The sequence below is a fragment of the Chroicocephalus ridibundus genome, chromosome 19, assembly GCF_963924245.1.
Source record: "Chroicocephalus ridibundus chromosome 19, bChrRid1.1, whole genome shotgun sequence".
Classification (NCBI taxonomy): Eukaryota; Metazoa; Chordata; class Aves; order Charadriiformes; family Laridae; genus Chroicocephalus; species Chroicocephalus ridibundus.
In genome coordinates this window covers 4,514,311-4,537,487 of record NC_086302.1, presented here as the reverse complement: position 1 = coordinate 4,537,487, position 23,177 = coordinate 4,514,311, and the positions used below count along the sequence as shown (strand labels likewise).

At 52.0% G+C, this 23,177-nt stretch overlaps 1 protein-coding gene across 4 annotated transcripts in view; it reads right to left on the bottom strand.

Annotated features, from left to right (window-relative positions):
* LDLRAP1 (low density lipoprotein receptor adaptor protein 1) overlaps nucleotides 1-8,029 on the bottom strand; it is a 30,996-nt gene extending 22,967 nt beyond the window's left edge. Inside the window, exons 1-5 of one of the 4 annotated variants that reach the window (XM_063355702.1) lie at nucleotides 7,882-8,029; nucleotides 7,502-7,629; nucleotides 6,922-7,030; nucleotides 4,643-6,233; nucleotides 3,906-4,036 (exon numbers count right to left, since the gene is read on the bottom strand). The gene's annotated coding sequence lies outside the window, so the exon portion shown is untranslated. Of the gene's footprint in view, nucleotides 1-3,905; nucleotides 4,037-4,642; nucleotides 6,311-6,921; nucleotides 7,031-7,501; nucleotides 7,630-7,881 lie in introns of those variants that run through there. The other 3 variants (XM_063355705.1, XM_063355706.1, XM_063355704.1) reach the window with 3 other exon arrangements.
* Nucleotides 8,030-23,177: the final 15,148 nt, after the last annotated feature.

Below are 23,177 nucleotides of genomic sequence, written 5' to 3'. Positions count from 1 at the left end.
TCGCGGTGCTTCTCACTCTGCTTTGCACAACTGCACAAACCCGGGGGACAAAGCCCCAGCTGCCGCCCCCGCCCTTACACCCCCCGCAAGGCAGAGGGGCACCAGGTGGGCTCACCCCTAAGCGATGCCCAATTAACATACTAATTACCATCCCCACTGCTAGCACCATCCTCACGTGCTCCCCTCCTAAACACCATGACCTGAATATTCCAGTTTTTGCGACCTTTTTTTTCGCACCGCGCTCGCAAGCTATCCTCACATCTCCCTAGCCTGGCTGCGTCCGCCTGCGTCACCCATAAAATCCGGCTGCGCGCGCCGGACTGCCCCTGCTGATGGAAAATGGGCCCAGGGCAATGAGCAGCAGCAACTTAATTGCAATCAAGGCCTGTCAGCCTCGTCAGCGTGCCCGACGAGCTGCAGCTGACAGGCCAGGGCCGGGAGCTGCGTTTGAGAAGGCTGCAGAGCGCACACCAGCATCGCGCTTCCAGGGATGCTCAGCGCCAGGCGCTGCAGAGGATGGTTCAGGAAGTCTCCTAATCCCTAGTAATTGGAGGCTGGCTTAAAATTTAAAGCATAAGACTTAACGTCTCTTACCAAATTTCGTATGTTAATCAGCCCGGCTCTGCAGGCTTTTGCGTACCAAGAAGTAAAATCTCACTCTTTTTTGAAGCTCTGCACGCGTTTTGGTCTGAACAACGTCCTGTACAGGAAACCTCACAGCCTTGCTCCTCTCTATGGCCAGGGCTGGTCCTCAAAAAACGTGACGCTGAAGGAGCTCTCGTCCTTTGCCCTGACAGCAACTGCCAAATGAGGCAGGAGCTCATGAGAAAGGCAGCGTCCCTCGCCGCCCCGCTGCTGGCGGAGGCAGTAGGTGCCTTGTACGCCCTGTCACCGAGACATATCCCCTCCTTCAGGAGGAAGAAAGGCTCCTGTGACCGCGGAGGAAGCCGAGCTGGGGAGCTGAGCGTGGCGGGAGGGGTGAGGGATGGAAAATCCACATCAGCATCGATGCCGCCCAGGGAAATTGGAAGCTGCGCTTGTTCGCAGTGTGTGTTTGTGGTTTCCTCCCCTGCAGACTCGCTTCTCTTCCCTGTGCAAACAAGCGTTTGCGCACCCAGCACATCGTCCCTGGCTTCCTTGGGGTGGCACGGCACAGCCCCGGCTGCTGGACCCCAGGATACAAGTGTGCTCTCAGACACCGGGAAGCAATCCTGACATGGTAGGCAGCGGCTGGAGGCGCAGATATCCTGGGGATACTTTCCAGCTCCACCTCATCGGTGGCTGAGCACCATCTCAGGAGCGGTCCCTTCCTGCCCAGGCAGACACATCTCCAGGGTTGCAAGCTGGACAAGAGCCAACAATGTGTGCTTGCAGCCCAGAAGGCCAGTCACATCCTGGGCTGCATCAAAAGAACCGTGGCCAGCAGATCCAGAGAGGTGATTCTGCCCCTCTGCTCCGCTCTGGTGAGACCCCACCTGGAGTCCTGCGTCCAGCTCTGGAGCCCTCAGCACAAGAAGGACATGGAGCTGTTGGAGTGGGGCCAGAGGAGGCCACGAAGATGATCCGAGGACTGGAGCCCCTCTGCTGTGGGGACAGGCTGAGAGAGCTGGGGGGGTTCAGCCTGGAGAAGAGAAGGCTCTGGGGAGACCTTACAGCCCCTTCCAGTCCCTAAAGGGGCTCCAGGAAAGCTGGGGAGGGGCTGTTTGCAAGGGCCTGTAGCGACAGGACGAGGGGCAATGGTTTAAACTAGAGCAGGGCAGGTTCAGATCAGACATGAGGAAGAAGTTCTGTACACTGAGGGTGGTGAGACACTGGCCCAGGTTGCCCAGAGAGGGGGTGGAGGCCCCATCCCTGGAGACATTCAAGGCCAGGCTGGATGAGGCTCTGAGCAGCCTCATCTAGTTACAGATGTCCCTGCTGACTGCAGGGGGTTGGACGAGATGGCCTTTAGAGGTCCCTTCCAACCCAACACAACCTGTGATTCTACATCAGCTCCTGCATGCCACGTCCTCCCAGGGGACAGCCCCGTGTGAGCTCCCCCAGATTTCAGCAGGCAGCAGCTGATGTACGGGGGGACTGAGCACGGCCCCATGGAGGGCAATGGGGAGCTGGGCAAGGAGCACACCGCAGACACTGGTCCCCAGCCATGGGCTGCTCTGGCATCGTGGTGTTGGGGATAAGCCCCTGTCACGCACACGGGCCACCAGCACGCAGGGCAGAGGGGGCTGCCCGGCTGCCAGCACCAGCTGCCGCCCATCTGACCCCTGCAGATGTTGATGTGCTGGGAAGGTCAGAGCTGGCATCCAGCGCTCAGAGACTTTGGCTCAAAAAATACCGAGCGGCAGCAGCGGCTGTAGCCACCGCAGAAGGATTCAGCTCATTTTTGCTGCCTGGGAGTGAGATGTCTGGTTGGAGCTAATTATCTGCTCTCCCTCCGTAGTTAAGGAAAAAGTGTCATTTCACAGAATGGTTCGGGTTGGAAGGGACCTTAAAGATCATCCCGTTCCACCCCCCTGCCCTGGGCAGGGACACCTCCCACCAGCCCAGGTTGCTCCAAGCCCCGGCCAACCTGGCCTTGAACCCCTCCAGGGATGGGGCAGCCACAGCTTCTCTGGGCAACCTGGGCCAGGGGCTCACCACCCTCAGAGTGAAAATTTTCTCTTTGATATCTCATCTAAATCTCCCCTCTTTCAGTTTGAAACCGTTACCCCTCATCCTATCATTACACTCCCCGATCCAGAGTCCCTCCCCCTCCTTCCTGTAGGCCCCCTTTAGGGACTGGAAGGCTGCTATAAGGTGTCCCAGAGGACCTTTTTTTTTTTCCAGAGGGCAAACCAAACCTCGGAGGAGATGAATGCTCCTCGGAGGGGTCGATCTTCTCCGGTTGATTTTCCACCCAGGCCACGCATTTTGTGTATTGACCGAAGCGACGAGGTGCACGCCGGCTCCGTGCCGGGGAGCCTCCTCACCGCCCCCCTCCTCGCGCTTTCTCTTCTTCACAGTTTGTTTGGCCAAAGCGATTTGCCAAATGAGCATCTCATTCATGAATAGTTTAGTTCCCCAGGAAACGACTTATTTCATGGTGAATTTATTATTCACCAAGAAGATTGCTCAGCTTTAATGCAGGTGGAGAGGAGGAGTTACCCCTTGTGCGACTTCTCTGGGGGCTTCACCAGGTTCAAAGCTTTCAGGAGGCTAAAACTATGGGCTACAAATTCTCCTGGTGTATGCCAAGGATGTACCTGAGAGTGAAAGTCAGCTTGTGTTGATTTTAATTAACTTTTCTCAGGGTAAGGACAGTGGGACCAGGCCCTCTTTGAGGAGCTTTGTCCCTTATTTGGGTTAATTCTACTTTTTATCACCAGGAATCCTCGTCTTAGGCTTGTGTTAAACTGGATGAGATTTACTGACAGTGCTGGAGCTCTCAGATTGACACCAACATAAAACTTAGTTATATAATACAGCAAAGATAAAAATACATCAGGGTAAAATATCAACCGTTAGAGGAAATAACCGGAGCGCCCACACATTTAATGCGTTCTGAAGAAATGGGGAGAGAAGTCACAGTACCGTAATGCAGTGTGTTCCGGGGCATCTTTTATCAGAGGATATCAAAGCACTTTACAAATCATTACTTATTTAAGCCTTGTCACATGCTGGTCACAGAAGAGAACAATGCTGGAAGCAGGGCATGAACCCAGGAAGCAGCAGCAGAGCCAAGGAAATATTTAAACTAAAGAGTTTTCCAGCAGGAAAGGCTGTTTCACCAAGATTGAAGCATTTTGCTGGAGCATATTGATGTCGAGAAAGTTTTTGACAGAACAATTTCAAAGCACTTCAGCATCAAAATGGGATTTTGTGCAGTCAATATGCGGGGAAAGGTTGTATTTCAGCACAAAGTTTACCATGTCATGTGTATATCCCACGTAAACAGTCGTGGCTGACCTTCGCTAAGTGTTTCTTTTCGGTCTTCTCATTCCCTGATGCTCTTGTGGCTTCTGTTCACCGGGATTACAGCTCAGCTCTCTCTATTCCCCTGCCAAATAAAAAGCCCGGTGCTCCCATCGATGCTGGGGAGAGCATCCCAAGGTGGTCCCCCAGCATCAGGTGCTCGCTCTTAAGAATTTTGTGAGATTAAAAGGCTGTAAAATGTGACTCAGGTTCTCACTGGCACGTGGCAGCAGATTAAAATCAGGCACCCGGAGCCACCGCAGGCAGCCCTGTCCCTCTGCCAGGCACTGCCACCCCGGCAAACCCACCGCATCCCCTGGTGCAACGGCTCCTGAGCCACCCTAAATTAAACGTCCCTGCCTCTGGGTGGTCACATCCATCAGTGGGACCGGGGCACCCGACAGCCTGATTTTCATCCAGCGGCACACGTCTGCCGGGGACCTCCGTGAGGCCAACATAAATCAGCGCGGTTCCCTGGAAGGGAAAGCGATGCTGCGCTGATTTACAGCGGCTGAAAGCGTCTCCCTTCCCTGGTGCTACCAGGTGGGGAAAACTCACCCCAATCAGCGGCGAGGCCGATCACGGTCTCGCCACAGAAACAACCTTTGTGATTGTTTGATTAAAGACAGAAAGAGCTCGGCAGAGAGCGGGGATAGACGACAGGGGATATATTTCCAGCTCTGCCCCTTACCTGCATGGGGTTCTTGCTCCAGTCACTTGAGCTGCTCGTTTTGCTTCTGCCTGTCGAGCCCATGGATACGAATGCACCAGGAGCAGGTTTCCACGTCAGGCTGAGCCAAAACACAGCTCCCAAACGCAATCAAGGCTCACTCAGGTTTTCCGCAACGTTGGGGAGAAAGAAAAAGACAAAGGTCATTTCAGAATGGTCTTTTCTTAGGGCTTTTAAAAACCTTCTAAATTATTCACCAGGAACAAAACAAAACACAAAATTCCATTTTGAGACAACACTTTGAACTGCCCTGCCTAAAAAAACCCAGCATCCAAAAAAACCATCCAGGCACTGAAAGTCCCCCTTCCTTTCCAGCTGAAACTTTTCCCCTTGTTCGACCCAAAGGATGGAGGATGTTTGCAGGCACATCCCGGATCGCGGGGATTTCGGGCTGCCCTTGCTCTGCTCCCCCGAAGGCTGGCTGCCGCTGTTAGTGTCGTGGCTCTTGGGATTAACCGTTAGGGCTTGGCACCCTGACGATGCGCCTTAGATGGACACACCTTGCACCCATGTGGACGTGTTTATGTGTTGTGAGAGAGTTGAATATCGTGAGCTGAAGAACAGCGACGAATTCCTGTCTCGGGAATGGTTTACACACATATTCCCCTGCACATACACCCCCTCCCCTACATACAACCCTCCAAGACTGCGCTGCCTCCAGCATCCTTCCCTTTCAGAGGCAAATCTTCCCCTAGAAAATAGCCCCATTGCTCAGATGAGGATTTCTTAGGAAAAAGTCTGCAAAATCCATCCTTATGCATTTCCTTTGAAAAAGGTTTCATCCTCTTCCCATCCCCTAAAGCAAGCTCCTGGCAGACTCTCCATCCCCCTCATCTCACGCCCTGTGCTGCTGGGGCAGCCCTGAGCAACATCTCTCCGTCAGGTGACGGCAGAGGTGGGTAAGGGAATTTGTAACACAAATGCCAAGGGAGTCGATCTGAACGGTGCGAAAAGCCACGACCACTTCATGTGATATTACCGCTCAGCTCAATTTAATGTGTTCTTAATCATAACCATTTTTGAGATTTTCCTTAAGAAAACTCTGTGTTGCCTTTCGTCTCTGCCCAGCGGCGCGGGCTCTGCCCTCTCTCCCGTTACAGCACTGCCTTTCAGGTGCCATTTCGCTCGCTCTCTCCAAGCTGTTTTCGCAGGGCTCTTCTCCCCCAGCTGCTTCCACCCAGCCAGCTTCACCGCTGCATCGCCCGTCTCGGGTTTTGCTGTTGGTGGCGTTGCTTTACGGTCAGGTTGTACCAGAACATCACGTTTAAGGTGCAGACAGGAACAAAACCATCAGGGCCGCGCGGACGTAAAACAACAGATGGGCAGCGCCTTGCTGCTCTGGTTGGGCAGATTTGGAAGCTAATAATAATTGTAAGCGTCTCTCTCCATCTTGTTTAATCCTTATAATCTCCTTACCCTCCAGTCCAGAGTGGTGTTTTCTTCGTGTGCTGAGATCGTTCCTTGTAGCCGGGACATCTCTGCCAGACCCGCACCCAACCATCCAGACGAAGACTCCGTTAGGAATTTCTTTCCCAACAAAAGGTCCTTCATCCTTCCCATGACAAAGGGGCAGGCAGAGCCGTGGCAGTTTGAAAGTTTTCAGCAAGTTAAAAAAAGAAATAAACATTTCATGATGAGTGCATCCAGAGAACAGGGGTCACATTTTATTCCCGGTTTTGCTCGGGATGCGCTTTGGAGGTTTTGGAGTGGCCAGCTCTTACCAGCCTTCTCGTTTTACAGGCTGCCCCTGGGGTTATGTTATCGGATTACAAGCCTTCCCTTCCATTAAAACATGAGCTTTCTAGATTTTTGTGGTCAAAAATATTGAAAATATGAAGAACAGAAGTTCAAAAACCCAGACAGCAAGCAGAGAAGTTGGACTACTTTTTTTTTTTTTTTTTTTTTTTTTTTTAAATCTTTAGACTGGGAGGCGCTGACTCTGGGTTTTTGAGCTTTTAATAGTAATACTGGAATCTGGCCACGGGGCTGATGAGCTTGGCCCTCCGGAGGCTGAGCGCTCGGGTCTCAGCTGACCGCAAAGGCAAGGGCAGGCACTGACTGCTCTAAAAAGTCACCGAATCCTCTTCTGGAAAACAGTCTTGGCCTCTACTGGTTTCTCTTTTTTTTCTCCCCACCGTCGCAAAGCAAAATCGTTTCCTGATTTTAAAGTGGTTTGCGATCCCTGTGTGAGAGGTGCAGCGCTCAGCAGCGATAAGGAGCCTGGTTCCCTTTTCTCTCACCCGCAAGCCGAGCCGGCGATGGGAAGCGGCACCACGGACTCGGCCGAGGGCAAATCCATCCCCTGTATCTGCAGCGCAGCGTTACAGGGAGCAGCAGCTTCACCAAAACCTGGGAGACAAAGAGATCATATCCAATTATCGAAGCTGGATAAATTTGACAGAACAGATTGTCTGAGGTTTTTTTTTGTTGTTGGTTGGTGTTTTGAGTGTGTTTTTATTTATTTTTTTTTTAAAGTGAGGATAATTGGCCATTGAAACAGTTTATCAAGAACTGGGTTGGATCCTCTAGCAGTGGAAAAACTTAAGCTAAGCCTGGGTGTCCTGCTGAAAGGGAGAATTAAGTCCTGTGGCTTCTACTAATCAGGAATTCACAGTGGCAATCCCAGCCTTCCCCTCTGACCTTTTATTCGCTAAACTGGCTGCACGCTGGGTTTCAGGTTGTTTCACGCCAGGTACATCTGATAAATCAGTTTGCCCTGAATCCAGCTTCCTTTTCCTGCGGCTGCTGGTCTCCTGGCCATATGGCAGAGCTACACATCTGCCCGTGCCCCTGAACTGCTCCTCCGAAGGCTGCTGGTACCTGCGTCGTTTTTCCATCCCGTGCCTCGGATAGCGCCGATTCGTACTCCGTCTCGATGCTGGATGTCATTCTGCTCCCGTTTGTACTGAATCAACTGCAGCTTTTTGGAAATCCATCTGCTTTGAACCCTGCTAGGAGGTATAACAGAATATGGGTATTGATAATTCCATGTTAATAACTTAAAAGAAGAAAGAAAACTGTCCTTGAGCAAAGACAGAAGATGTTAGAATAACGACCTCCCCAGGGCAGGGATTATCACGTTTCTCATGAACGTCTTTGGCACAGAGGCGCGGACCCTGTCCTGCCTCTGCCACGGCAAGCGATGGGGCCAGACTCTGGGTCGTTCCTCCAGCACGGAGACCAACAGGAGCTTTACTAACCCCAAGGGAAGGCGGAATGGTCCCCGCTGCAGCTGTTCGCTCTGCCACCACGCTGACACAGCAGCCACCCTATGTGAGTCCCGGCCTGGGAAAGCCGGTCCCCTGGCTACCGGCAGCCCTGGGGCATCGGCCACCCTGGCACAGGCCCTGGAGACCCCAGCCCCCATCTCCCGGGAGGTCCCTTCCTGCTCTCCGGCAGGGAAGGGAGGATCTGCCACGCTGTAAGTGGTTTGGGGCAGTGAAGGCGTGTGTTAAGCCCTGCTGCTATTTATGGTGCTGTTTCCAGGAAAGATAGTAATAATAATAATAATAATAATAATAATAATAATAACATCACGCGACAAATGCGTGACCACCCCAACAGCTTTAATTTGAAACTGGCTGGTGCCAAAAGCTGGCTTTTCACCTTACGGTATGCTCGGGCTGCCCGAAACAACTCAGATGTTTGGGGATGTAGCAGAGCACGTGAGAACAAGGAGGGACTAACGTGCACCCTCTGGTCCTCCCCGGCCCCCCTGCCCAACATTCCAGGTCCCTTCTGCTGCCTCTCTTCTGGGATGTCCCTCCGGCAGCCTCAGTCCGATTGCGTGTCTCCTGATCCCCGAAAAGCAGATTATTTCTGCTGTGCTGTACGCAAAAGCCGTCTACGTATTTACAAAAGTCCATTATATCATATTACAACCTACAGCTCCCTCTTCCCACCTCTCTCCCCAGTCCCAGTTTTTCCACCGCATCTCAGCAGGAAAATAAAAGAACAAAGAGCAGTTACCTGCAAAACAAAGAAACAAACAGAAGAAAAACCAAACCAAAAAAAAAAAAAAAAAGTGAAAGCCAAGGTGAGGCAGGGAGATGGCAGCCCCATAGCAACAAGAGGTTTCAATTAATCACATGTAAATTGAGATGCAGCGTAAATCGGGAAATACATTTGGCAGGGTGCTGGCAGCCAGTCCTCAGCTGTGTGCTCGGCTAAGAGGTTCTGGCTGGAGAGGAAAGAAGCGGTGCGCGAGCTGTGCCCTGGCTCTCCTCTCTCTGGCCACCAGCTCTGGGTTACAGGGGGTCACCGGCCACCCTTCAGCCCCAAAAGACGTTGCTACATCAGGTGCTGCTTCTAGTTAAAGGGCAGAGCTGACTGGATGGTCTGTCACAGAATCACGGAATGGTTCGGGTTGGAAGGGACCTTAAAGATCACCTCATTCCACCCCCCTGCCCTGGGCAGGGACACCTCCCACCAGCCCAGGTTGCTCCAAGCCCCGTCCAGCCTGGCCTTGAACCCCTCCAGGGATGGGGCAGCCACAGCTTCTCTGGGCAACCTGGGCCAGGGGCTCACCCCCCTCACAGCAAAGAATTTCTTCAGTGAAAAAGGCAACGTGGCACCTTAGTTCAGGAATACAAAAAATACCTGCACGCCAGTCCTCAGGGATGAGGTGGTTGTTCTGAGGAAGACGTACACAGCCACTCTCTGTGCCAGCGTGTCCATCCCAGCAGCTCCCGGATCCAGCAGCGGGTTTCACCCCTGCTCGGCAGAGCAATGAGGTCCCAAAGTTACTCATTTCCTACAAGTTTCACACACCCACGGAAGTTGGGTGGATTCACCTCTTCTCGGATGCCAGAGTCCGCAAGGCACAAGCCCGCGGGGAACCAGTCCCTCAGCAGCAGCAGGACGCGGGCATTTGTCCCACAGCTACAGTGGCAAAAGTGCCGACCCTGAGCCATACCCTGGTGCCCCCAAACACTGGGGACACCCCCAAAACCATGCTGGGAGGTTTCTCTGCTGACCTCGGGGAAAGGGATGCAGGGTCCGGCAGGCAGGAGCCCAGCAGACTTTCCATCCATCCATCCATCCATCCATCCATCCATCCATCCATCCGGGAGGAGGGAGCTCCTTTTACTGCTGCTGCACAAAATGAAAGCAGGTCCCACCGTCGCAGGGAGAAATGTCTTTCCCATTCATTCAGCGATCCCGGAGAAAGCCGGGGCTGCGCAGCAGGCGATGGGAGCGCTTGACTCCCTTTTGCCCAAGTCCTGCGGTGTTTGGTTATCTCTGGGTGTAGCATCTCCACGTGCCGGGAGCTGCAGGTCAGGCAGCACAGCTCCCTCCGGGCTGCGAACCCCCGGCCTGCCTGGGAAGGTATCATAAAATATTGATTATTCTCAGCACACTCTTGTCCTCCAGAAGTTTATCGGCTCACTCTTCCTGCAGTCAACAGCAAAGCAAGAGGCCCCGGCTCCTGAGCGAATCCTTGCTGGGTGAACGGAAGGGCAGGGACAGGTAAGCTCGGTGAATGCAAGAACAGGAAAGGACTTTGAAACATGCAGGCCTGGGCGTTTTAATTTTAATGAGGAAAGAAATACAGCAGCTGAGAAGCTTGTAGGGGCACTGGCCAGTTGATGCGTGTGCGGGGGGATGTAGAATCCACAGATCAGCAAAGTACCTCGTCCGCTTGAAAGCGGGACCAGATGAAGTGCCGCCATCCTGACGCGCTAACCCCCACCCACGTGGCCTTTGCAATAACGCTGCTGGCACTGATTGCGGAATCGCTGCTCTGCGCGCAAAGCAAGGGCTGCGCAGAGCCCAGCCGTGGGTGCCACCAGGCTCTGATGGCCCCACGTTAGCCCCATTTGCAAGAGAACATGAGGCCTTTCTTCAAGCTGATAGCCACCAACAACAAGGGAAGGGTCGTACAGCCCTCTCCGGCCAGAGCCACCCAACGAGAGCACTGGGGTCACCGCTGACATCCAGTGTACGTGCAGTTTCTTGGAGCGATGCTTCTCCAGCCTCCCTTGCCATGACGTGAGTGACTGTATCCCGCTCCTCACAGGTTCCCCGGGGCGTTCGACATCTGCTTGTGTAGACAGGAGCACTGATGGGACTTGTCCTGGCCTGCCAGCCGCCAGCACAGAAAGTATCTCCTGGATCACAACTCCTGCTCTAGCCCTTGGGTGTTTCTACCTTCCCAGCTGCTTTTCCGCAGATCCACCCTTAATCAGCACGTAAATTGGCTAGGAAGTCAGCCTAACCTTTTTGGAAGAGCCCAGCTTTGCTGGCAAACTTTGCTGGCGTGCAAAGGAACCGCACCCGAGCTGTCTTTGCAGCCGTGTGCCCGAGTCTCACCAGCCTGTGGGTCCTGATGTAGGCTCTTCTCCGCAGCCTTTATTCACGCGACAGTATCTCCCTGGGGAATTGTGGAGCATCCCAGAATGAGGAGATGAAGGGAGAGGAGAACAGAAGTATTGCTGCAAAACAGTTTCAGGAAAAAGAGGTCAAAGCACCTGCAAATGAGACAACACATGGGTTTGCTTCCTGTCTCAGCCCCGCAAACCGCTGCATAAGAACTGCCTTCTTTATTTGGAAATGCTACTGGAAAACGGGTCCCAACGGTGTTTTGAAAGCTCGTGGCTTGGCTACGAGCAGGAGCATCAACAGAGATTGCCGGGATTCCCAGATGGATGGAAGACGTGTTTATTTCTGCCAAGGCGTTTTCTACGTGCTCTCTGCATTAATCTTGCAGGAGGTGGCAGCGAGACAAGAGGAGAGCGGGTTCAGTGGGGGCCAGACAAATCCGCAGCGGGGTGTTTCTTCCTGCTCCAGCCCCACTCCTCTGCTCCGCAGCTTTTCATCCGCAAACCCTCTGATGCCGCTGCCAAAAGGGAAACCCAAAACTCGTGGCCAAGAGGATGAGCTGCAGCGGCAGGGAAGTTGTTTTGTATTTAACTGCGGCACGCAGCTGTGCCAGGCCGTGGGCTTTTTCCCCCCTTGCTACATCGGGGGCTCGTAGATGCCCCTGTGCTGCCCCAAGCAGCCGGGAGAGTTGTCCTGGCAGAGATGCAGAGCTGCTCAGCACCCAGCCCTCTCCTGGACGCGCTGCCAGTGCCGAAAGCAGGAGCAGGGCAGGCAGGCTGAGACAGAAGCGGAGTCTGGGGTGAGTGGGACTGGGTGGAGGAGGATGGGGGCAGCTCCCAAGAGGGGCACCAGCACGCAGCAAGAGCGTGCGCACTCTTTCTTATCCCTTTTTAGCAGCCACTTCAGCTGCTTCCCAGCATTTACCAGCTGTTGTTTTAGCAGCTGGTTCTACCTGGCTGGGCAGGAGAAGCCCCTGCACATCTGCTGCCACTTGAAGCTCCTCTAGAAACAGTCCCCCCTCAGTTCCTTTGGAGATTTAGCTTGCAGGAGGAGAGAGGATGCGAGCCGGTGACGGGGTAGGGACCAAACGGCAGTCCTTGAGACAGCTTTCTAGCTGCTTGCAGAGCTGCTTGCAGAGCTGCAGGAACGCTGCAGGAACACTGCAGGAGGAGCATGAAGACACAGAGCCTGCCCCAAAAGGCTCCCCATCTAATCCTCAGACGTGATCATGACTAATAAATGACAAAGCGATGAAGAAAAGATGTTAAAAAGATGAGGAAAGACCAAAGGAGACAGCAGTAACCCTGCTGACTTACTCAGCTCTGATGCAAGCTCCTTTTGACAATTCAATTACAATGCAATGCTAATTACCGAGTTGATGGTATTGAGCGCCAAGGCAGAAGGGCACTACAAGAAAGGGATATTGATAGGGGAAGGTGGCAGCAATAGCACTTCTCACCAAGAGAGATGCCAAACTGCATCAAGGGAGCACTGAAAAGGAGCCAGATCTGGGGTGGAGTGCGGCGGGGAACAGTAACGTTGGATGACAGCTCAGAAAGGGAACGATAATGAATGTGATAGTCGTCTGAAACAGCGGCTGATCTTGCACAGGCAGAAGGCAATTAAGCAGGAGAGGGTTTCAGATCCGGGCTGGCGTAGATGCCTCTCTGCTGTCAGCCCTTTAAAAGCCTGCAGCTGGGCATTTGCACTTCTCCTCTCAAATCTGGTGCTCCCAACCAAGAGCAGTCACTGCACAGTGGCCAGGGACCAAACCCAGACTTCTGACATGCCAGGAAAGAGCCGAGGGGCTTGTCCTTAACCAGGTGAAAGCCACGAAAGGGTTAAAGTCACTCCACTGTGCCTCAAGTCCCTTTGCTGCAACATGCATAACAGTGCCTTCCCCGAAAACAGGGTCACCAACACGCTCACGTTCACTAATTCCATATTTAAAACACGGCTTCTCAATCAAAGAGCTGCTATTACCCACAAAGCAGCTGAAATTGTCCCTTAGATTTAAATACAGCCTGTTGCATAAAACATCTTTTTATCAATCTCACTTAGGGCTGACAAGCGCTCCCCCGCGCGCAACGTCAGTGTGCTTCACAGAGCCCTTAAGTGCATTCCTCTGGGAAGCAAACACCCTTAAGGGCACCTTTTGTCATTGTTAGTTTTCTCCAGTTGCTGAAGAGGGGCTGTGCCGGGCTCCTATTGCATCACCCTCCCATTTTGGGTACAGCGCTCTGCTGCAGTCTCCAGGAGGCGGGCGGAGGGTGCCACGCTAGAAGAAACATCCCCAGCTGCCGTGCAGGGCATGAGAAGGGATATTTTGCTTCTCCTCCAGCCCACTGTCTGCCCAGTGAGAATTCCATCTTTGGTCCGTGCCTGGGTATTAGCAAGCAGAAATTTAGAGCGTTGCCGTGGCGAGGGCAGACCTTCCTCCCCAAGGATGCTGTTGGCACCAACAAGCTTGACACGGGGGCTAACTGCTACAGCCCCTGTTGCCCACTCTTGAAAAAGGAGCATCAAATCCCCCGACCCCGCGCTCCAGTCGCTGTGGCTCTGCTCGTCCTGCGTCACTTACGGGACATCAAGTGACATGCTCTTTCACAGAGCGAGAGGCACAAAGTTTTGAGGCAGGTTGGGAACCATTTGGGAATCAGCTGAGTGTAGCACTCCAGCACTTCAAGAGGAATCAAAGAGATAAATAAGACTAATTTTATCAAATTTTATCGGGAGAAGAGGATGGAAGCAGTGTTACCTTGCGGTTAGCGCGCTGGTCTGGCATTTGGGGAGCTTTGGTTTATTTTGGCTTCTGCGGATGGGCTCGATGGGTGACAATTGGCCACAACGCTGGTCCTCTGTGTTTGAGCTTCCCCATCCGCCAAGCGAGGAGAACAAGACAAACGAACTGATGAAGCGCGCTGCATCAGAGAGGGAGATTATGCGGTTCATTACCAATGGCAAGGGTTCAAGGTACAGACTTTCAGGACATTTTCTCTCAGGCCACCGTGCTCTCCTCGCCGCATGCTGGAGGGCTGGGTGAGGAGCAAGCCCCAAACCTCCTCCCGCTGCCAGTGGCTCGGTGCTGGAGCCAGTTTCCCATCCAGCTCACCCATCCGTGCGCGGAACCCGGCCTGGCTTTGTGAGCAGGCTCCATTACAGCAGCACAGGCACCGCCAGCGACCGAGGACCAGACACAAAAGGCATTGACTACTCCGGCTGTTCAAAACCGCTCGCTGCTGGCACAGCAAACTTGCGTGGCATCCAGACAGGGAGCTGAACCTCTCAGCAGCTGCTGTACATTAAGGTTGGGGATGGAAGGGATAGGAAATACAGGAACCCTTTTTAAACTCAAACGAAAGGAGGCTTTTTAAAAGAAAAAACAACAAACCAACCTACAAAACATACCCAAACTGCATAAACCTTGCTATTTAAAAAAAAAATCCATCAGAAACGTACTGGAAAATCCGTATTGCCTGCTGTTTAGTTAAATGGTTCCGCCGGTCTTGTCATGAGCTGCTAGAACTTGGTTTATCAGAAGAACTGCGCATCTGTAGAACAATTGCTCTCATACTAATGCCTCCAGGCTCCCTGCCAGGGACCTGTGCTCTCCGTCAATTTTCGACCATCTGTGTCCCCTGTGATGCTTTGGGGTTGGTTTTTTTTTTTTTTCTCCTCCCTTTCCTGAGCTTCAGCCTGACATTTGCTTTCTAGGATTAGGAGGTCGCCATCTTCACCACTCTGGGAGAAGGGGTTTTCACCCGCGTGCCCAAGCCCAGCTGCCAAGGCATTAGAATTGCTCGTGAAGGGATGCTGGGAGCTTTCGAGTCTCACTGCGGTTGATGGGATGTGCCAGGCAGGGACCAGACAACCAAGAACAGTCAGGGACCCAGCTGTGAAGCCCACTTTCCACACACTCCAGCCCATGCGCCGGGGTCTCCTTGATTCCACCCCGCTAACCAGCCAGCCACGGACAAAAACGAGACGCGTTTGCAGCTAAAGTCCAGCGAGCAGCATCACAGCTCGCTTTTGGGTAAGAGCTAAGGCTTGACAGGGCCAAACCTTTGAGAAATCAATTTTCTGTTCTTTTTTTTTTTTTTTTTTCCTTTACGAAGAGAATTTCGAAGTCTCTGTGCATCTTCCTCTGCTTTCCGGCATAGCCGAGGCCGCCTGCCATCCTCCCCTTTAAATCAGCACCCGTTATCATCGCAGAGGTGCAGAGTCAACACAGCAGGAGCATAAACCAGACGGATTGGGGTTAGCACCAGCTACAGCGGCTAAGTGGACTGACGGATGCTTTTAATAACCGCAAATGCTATTCTTGGTGCTGATGATTTAACAGTTATCATAAGATACAGAGGGAATTAAAACGACTCTAAGTAGAGTACTTACTTTTCATCCCTGCCCGCCTGCTGCCCGCTGGCTTGGCTCTGGCTCAGGCTGTTACTGCAGGGAGATACCGCTGCCTGTCAGCAAAGAACCCAAATCCACAATCGCTTGATTTAACAGCTGGAATATTGCAGTCTTCTTTCTGCACGTGGTCAGCCAAGGTCACTGAAAAACATTGCAAGGTTTTACGTTTTGATTTTTCTTTTGGCCGAGAATAAAACCTCTTTATCTCAGAAGTAAACGACACCAAACGCAGGCTGAGCTAAGTTATGTCATTAGTTATTCGGTTAAAATGCATTTTTTTTTAGTAAGTCTATTTGAGCAAGTGAGATTTTTTTCAAACACACAGCGGGTTGCAGTGTTCCTTTTCAGTCCAAGAGAGATTTTAAGGCCAACCACGAATGGTGGAGTAGCCCCTCTCCAGGTTTGGGTGAAAAACGCAAGGAAACAATCCCCTTCATACAAAGATGGACTGTCCGGAGCCAGACCCCCCAGCCGTGATTCCAGCCTTCCTGGATGGAACTTGCTGCCCTCAGTGTTAGCAATTGGCGTCTCCATAAAGATCTTTTAAGGCAGCAGAAATCCTCCCACTGAAAGGTTTCAAGAGAGCAGAGAGGCTGGGTCTTAGCAATCTATGAAGTTTTAATGTTTGGGGTTTTTTTCCACCAGTTTTGAATGGCGTGGGTCCAGTAAATCTATTTCTACTCATGCTTTGAGCACCGCCGAAATATCCATAAGGCCCTTGTCCAGGTGGCTAACAGTGCAGGCTCCTAAACACACGTGCTACTACAGCAAGAACAACCCAAAAGAGAGAGGCAGGGACCACAGAACCAAGAAATCAGGTAATTGCAAAAGAAGAAACGTGAAGTGAGAGACTAACTGCAGGATCAAACCGAGCACAGCTCTGAAGGCAGAACCAGTTGACGCTACAGGACAAGCGCAGCCGGAATAGGAGAAACGTGTGCACCTCTGCGATTAACAGCCGTTGAGTGTGCAGGGTACTGGCTTGTGATCACATTTCAGTGGCTCAGTAAATCCACCGGCTGACGCCCAGCAGCCCGAGCTCACCGGGAACCATTTGCCAGGCCGTGGGCAGCGAGGAGCCATTGCTCAGCCAGGGCAGACCCCGCCTGCCATCGCTCAGGGTGGCTTGGCTGCCAGGCGGCACCACACCACCAGTTAAACACCATTGCCTCCAAGGGCGTGCTTGTAGCCTGCAGATGGGACTACCTGAGAGCAGGCAAGCCAAGACTCGGCTACAAGCGATCGTTCCTTTCGATTTACCCGTCCTGGCTACACGCACTAAAACTACAAGTTCCTGGGCCAAGTCAGGCAACAGAAGGTTGATTAAAATAAAGTGGGTTAAAAGGTCACCTTTTTGCTTCGCATAGATGACTGAAAAGGGCAGGGAGAACCCAGCTTCCAGGCACTTACTATTGTATTTTTCATTGCTCTCCAATAATTTGAATTTTTGCATTCATTAAATCAGTATTATCAATTCTCAACGTTACCGCTCGCCTCATTTCCTCTCTCATACAAGATCTCGATTTATTCCACTCAAATCCTCAGAGGCAGCTTCCCGTGTCCCTGTTCTCACCCTTTTTTAATGTTTAACTCTTCTCCTGGTACCCCCCAAACCTCCCAAGGAGCAGGGGTCACAAGATTTGCTGCCCTGTGGCTCCCCAGCCCTCACAACTCTGCACGGGGAAGGAACGGCCGATTCCCCCACCTCCCTTCGCCTCCTGGATCACCTGCTCCGCCTGTGCCCTTTCCCCATGGCTTAGGCACGAAGTTGATCTCTCTGTTCTTTATAAAAAGGAGTCAAGTTTTTGCACCGCCTGTGGCCAACAGCCCCATCTCCCCTCCGCTGGGAAATTTTGCCATTGTCTGTTTTGAAAAAAAAAAAAAGAAGGGAAATTGTGTTTGGAACATTGAAAGCATCTTAAAAATGAGGTGACATTGTCACTGCCGGTGCTTCCATGGCAACCTGCATTTGTTTCTCAGAGCCGTTTCATAATAATTAATACACCACTTCTATTCACGTGGCCCGTGTTCAGAGCGCACGGCACAGCCCCTACTGGGGCTTTCCTGGGTTGCACGAAATATTTACACCAAAGAACCAGAAGAACGAACTTTTCTGGTGCATTCTGGCCGCTGGGACAAAGCCGTGATACACAGAGACTCCATCACCCCTTTGCTAACCCAGCTGGCGGGAGCACATTTGCTGACAGTAGCTGGGCAGAGCCCGTAATGACATCCCTCCCATAAATGACATCCCTCCCATAAATGACATCCCTCCCACGCGATGACAGGGCAGCCAGAGAAGCCCCGGTCCAGTTGATCACACCAGGATGGAACAAGGCAGGGCTTTTACAGTCACAGCAGGGAATCCAGGACTCTCCTCTTCACGCACTGGCAAACACGAGCTGCCCTACCTTGCCACGCTGTGTTGACGTGCCTAGACGCGGCCAAAAGCGAGGGGATTCGCACCAACAAAACGCTTAGGCAGAGAGAACTTGCATATCTCACCGCCTTCTCCCTGCTGCAGGCTCCGGGGGAGTGTTCAGCTGAACGTGGGAGGGCGCGGGGGAGAAGCGGATCAAAGATGCGGTCGCCTACCACAGCGGTAATAAAGACAAAGCTGCGAGCGGAGCCTGCAGTGTATCGCCTCTGGGCTGCCATCCTGCCTGATCCCACACACGAAGGAGCAGGCTCTCAGCCGGCAGAACCCGGAGAGGGATTGCCAAAGAAAACGCAGGTGCTGCAAGCTGTAGCTAGGAAAGATTTGGTAGGTGCTACTACATAGTCTTAGCTCCAGCAGGAAGCCAAGGGGGTTTCCTGCTCCAGCAACTCCAGCCTTTCAAGGGATACATAAAACCAAGCAGCTGGACCCAATATAGCTATCAAATATCCAATGGCACTTTCACAGGAGGAGGAGGGTGAGCCCCAGGGTCCTGACTGAATTCCAATTTAGATAATTATGTTCTGCCAACCTTCGTTCTTTCTGCAGCTTCAATTGGATACAGGATTTGGAGGCTTTTCTCTGCTGAGATGTATTTCTGGCCCTTTTGCCTGCCGACTAGACTCTTAAAAAAAAAAAAAAAAACACAAAACCAAAACACCCAACAAAACCCCACCAACCCTTCAGCCTGGCCTGTACCCCACGAGCATCAATCTGGGAAGACATTGTCACCTTCATAGGCTCTGAAATGCACTCGCTTATGAAGTCTGGGTCCCTCTCTGTCACTTTGCTGTCCACATAGAATCACAGGATGTGTTGGGTTGGAAGGGACCTCTAAAGGCCATCTCGTCCAACCCCCTGCAGTCAGCAGGGACATCTGTAACTAGATCAGGCTGCTCAGAGCCTCATCCAGCCTGGCCTTGAATGTCTCCAGGGATGGGGCCTCCACCCCCTCTCTGGGCAACCTGGGCCAGTGTCTCACCACCCTCAGTGTACAGAACTTCTTCCTCATGTCTGATCTGAACCTGCCCTGCTCTAGTTTAAACCATTGCCCCTCGTCCTGTCGCTACAGGCCCTTGCAAACAGCCCCTCCCCAGCTTTCCTGGAGCCCCCTTCAGGGGCTGGAAGGTCTCCCCGGAGCCTTCTCTTCTCCAGGCTGAACCCCCCCAGCTCTCTCAGCCTGTCCCCACAGCAGAGGGGCTCCAGTCCTCGGATCATCTTCGTGGCCTCCTCTGGCCCCACTCCAACGGCTCCGTGTCCTTCTTGTGCTGAGGGCTCCAGGGCTGGACGCAGGACTCCAGGTGGGGTCTCACCAGAGCGGAGCAGAGCAGAGGGGCAGAATCACCTCTCTGGATCTGCTGGCCACGGTTCTTTTGATGCAGCCCAGGATGCGACTGGCCTTCTGGGCTGCAAGCACACATTGTTGGCTCTTGTCCAGCTTGTAACCCTGGAGATGTGTCTGCCTGGGCAGGAAGGGACCGCTCCTGAGATGGTGCTCAGCCACCGATGAGGTGGAGCTGGAAAGTATCCCCAGGATATCTGCACCTCCGGCTGCTGCCTACCATGTCAGGATTGCTTCCCGGTGTCTGAGAGCACACTTGTATCCTGGGGTCCAGCAGCCGCTTTTGATGCAGCCCAGGATGTGGTTCGCTCTGTGGGCTGCAAGCACACATTGTTGGCTCATGTCCAGCTTTTCATCCACGAGTACCCCCAAGTCCCTTTCCACAGGGCTGCTCTCTATCACATCATCCCCCAGGCTGTATCGATAACGAGGGTTGTCCTGATTCAAGTGTAGGACCTTGCACATCCTTCCATAAACGAGAGGCTCTGCCACAGAGAGCTTACAAACACTGACCTACTCCACGGCTGGAATCCTGACACCTTTCACCAGACACCGCAGAGATCCACAAGCTTCGGACACTTCCCAAGGAGCCTGGCATCGCAGCCGTGTGAGCCAAGAACTCTGCTCTCCCTTGTTGACCCTTCTTCTGCTGAGTGAAATGCTCGAATGGGGGATATTAAGTGATCAACAGCACGCGTAAATTAGGGTAGCGAAAGGGAGAGACCTCTCACTGGAGCCGTGCCTCGGTATCATTTAAACAGGCTTGAGAGGCTTAATTGTAGGCTCTGGCAGAGCACGGACAGGCTGCTTCACCCCGCGCTCGTGTAGTCACAGCTACGAGCAGGAACTGCCCCAGCTCCCGGCGTCACAGAGTCATTCACTGCCTGGCAGTGCTGCTGCAACTGAAACATTCCCATGTCCCCGTGAATTATAGCGAAAAGACGGCTGATAAATCTCAATTGGCTGAATATACAAAACCCCTGAAGTCCCAGACAGTGTGTGTTTGTTTTCTCGCTGCTGCGGCTCCTTGTTTTCTCGCTGCTGTGGCTCCTGTTGTCAGAATCTGTCAGGAGATTTCTCTCTGTATTTCACTACGCTGGGAGCACGTGCAGCTTGGATTCTGCTCAATCCCCTTTCATCGGCTTAATTTGAAGCTGCAAAGCGAGGGGCCAAAATCCCAGGAGACAGGAACTGTTCCTGGGAACCTGCCTATGAACATCTAAGAGTTAATGAAGAGATCCCCAAAGTTGCAACAATTGCATGGACAGTCCATGAAGTGCAAGAGCTTTCCTATATCAAATGGCCAGAATTATTTCAGTCCTCTCCCACCTGATGATCTCTCGCGATCCTTTATCAGACTGACAGGGCTTCCCCTGGTGCCACGTGTCACAGGAGACATCTCAGACGTCCTCATCCTCTTCCTCCCGGGGTGCTTCCACAGCAGACGCTTCCAAAGCCCTTGTTAGTTCTGAAAGATAAAGCAGCAGCTTTTATTTCTTCATGTCAGCAACCACCCTGTCCAACTCCGCTTGTACATGCTGACTACCTTGTTTACTATAAAGAAGGTTCTCTTGTTCACTCGAGGTGTAGCTGCACCAAAGAGCATTTTGCTGCTCCCCTGCTTTTTATTTCTGAGTGTTCACCTCTGGCAGAGACTCACCTCTTGATATTCCTCCTCTTACTACGCTTCCTTTTGCAAAACACACTGTTTTCATCCCTCTGATGAAGCAACGAGCTAGGGAGCGTCTACAGGGACTTGCAACATTATTAATGCCTAAAACCCCGCAGCCACACACAATGCTTTACTCAAAGAGGGTTTGGTTTTGTTTTGAATTCTAAAGTTAAACATCCGGTCTCCTAACAACTACAGAACTTGGCAGCGCTCTGACAACGCCCTTCCTACAAGGCTCTCGAGGGTTTTTCTCAAGGTTGTACATTATCATCCTCATTTCAAATAGGAAAAAAAAAAAAAGTTCAAAGCACAGCCAGGTTAAATGCTTTGCCCGAAACCACAAAGAAAGCGAGTGGCAGGGTTGGGAAAAACTGAGGTCTCTTCTCACCCTCAGTACCGCCAACCATCATTTCAGGAAAATCAAAACGTTAAGCCAGATTCTCGATGTCCTTTCCAATTAACTTTTAGTAGAGGGAAACAGTCAAAGCGCAGGATTCGGTACTGAAACACTGTGACGAGCTCTGGGTAGCCTGCAGTTAACTCGCCCCTACGAGATCGGATCAGAGAGGCTCAGCAGCGCGCCTCAGACCTAGAATTAATAGAGCTCATTCTTCAGCTGGAGCAATGGGACGCCCAGCTCTTTGGGGGAAGGTACCTGCTGGTGCCATTCACTTCAATCACACCTGAAGATCCCATAAGGGCAACTGCACAGGGAGGTTTTGGGATGACACCTTCCACCCTGGTCGCACAGCAAGCTGAGCTTTTGCAGCACTGCTCATTGCTAGACACTTCCGATCGCACGGCATTTCAGCACAGGTTATGGGCATGACAAACAGCACCTGCTCGTTTCCTTTGCACGTCTGCCACTTGTTAATTGAGCTCTCAGGAAACGCTGTGCAGCACAGCCCTTTGGGCTGCAAAACACCACAAACCACCCTCAGCTGAGGTTCCTTTTCAGGTGGGGGTACGGAATGAGGTGCCCATGCCTCATGCCAGGAAGCACAGCAGCAAATGTAATTGCTCCCGCTTAATTAAAAAGGGTGACCTTTTGGGTTGCAGCTGTCCTATGGCAAAACAGCTCTTCCTCCAAGCTCGTTGTTCAGGACGATCAGGCGGCGTGTAGTGGCGAGCAGCAGCGCATATCATCAAGAGAAGGTAATTGTGCTTTCACCTGCTATTACAGAGACAGGTTTTCTACTCAGGCTTGCAGATGACCTTCTCCAATCAAACATTAACTTTGCAGCAAACAATCATTAGGGAGCATTTGCAGGCTTTAATAATTAACGCTTTTATTAATCCACTGACTCCACTTCAAGCAACAGGTCTCTCCAAAATTAATTCTGTTGCCAGTAAGAGGAGAAAGAAATGAATACCATTTCAAGGCAGAGAAGGAAGAAGGTATTTAGATTCCACTGCACTTTCTAAAGGTACTGGACCTGCTCCTAGAACTGTAATTATGCAGCTTATTAACTGAACTGCCAAACATAAGGCTAAGTAATTTTCAAAGCCCAGACTTTGAGAAATAGTATTACCGGCAGCCATGCAATCCAAAATCCAATCGAGACAGACCACAAACTTTCAACAGGCTGAAACTCCATCAGCTGCTCATTGGCTGCAAAAAGCAAGGGAGATGAAGAAAAAGGTGCCGCTAAGCAAATTACCTCCTTCAGGATAAAGGACCTGCTTCTCTAAAGAGCCAAGCAAGGGGCGGAGGGAGATGTACGCCTCCGGAGCTGTACTGCACAGAAAGCCCAGCTGGGAGGGAATAACTTCTACCTGTCAAGCAAGATATCTCAACTCAGCGATCGCTTTGGCTTGTGGGACTCTGCAGTTGTGCTGAGAGCACCAGGAATTTTAAAGGTCAAAACAAAAAGCAAGAGGGACCCCAAAGCGTGTCGTTGCTCAGTTGCCAGCGATAGTTTTGAATCCCTGTCCAATAGCTCTTTAAGTGCTATCACAGAATAAATAAAGTTGCTGTTTCACACGCTTACGAGAGAGTCAACCAGACCAGATACACAAACTGGGAAGAACTCAACGGTATTTCTTACTGTTTTTGCTTTTGCTTCCTTGGATCACCATCTACTGAAGAGCAGGGCAGGCACACGGCTGGCGCAACTGAAATACAAAGAAGTTGCCAAGTAAACTCGGCTAAGGGCAGAAGGGAATCAGTAAGAGTTGGTTAAAGTAACTACTGTTAAAGGTGCAACACTGAAATAATTCAGGAGGAAGTGCTGAGAAAATTCTGCTGTTTAATCCTTCTCCCTCCTACGTCTTTCCATTATCTCTCCGGAGCAGTTTCTATGGGGCAAGA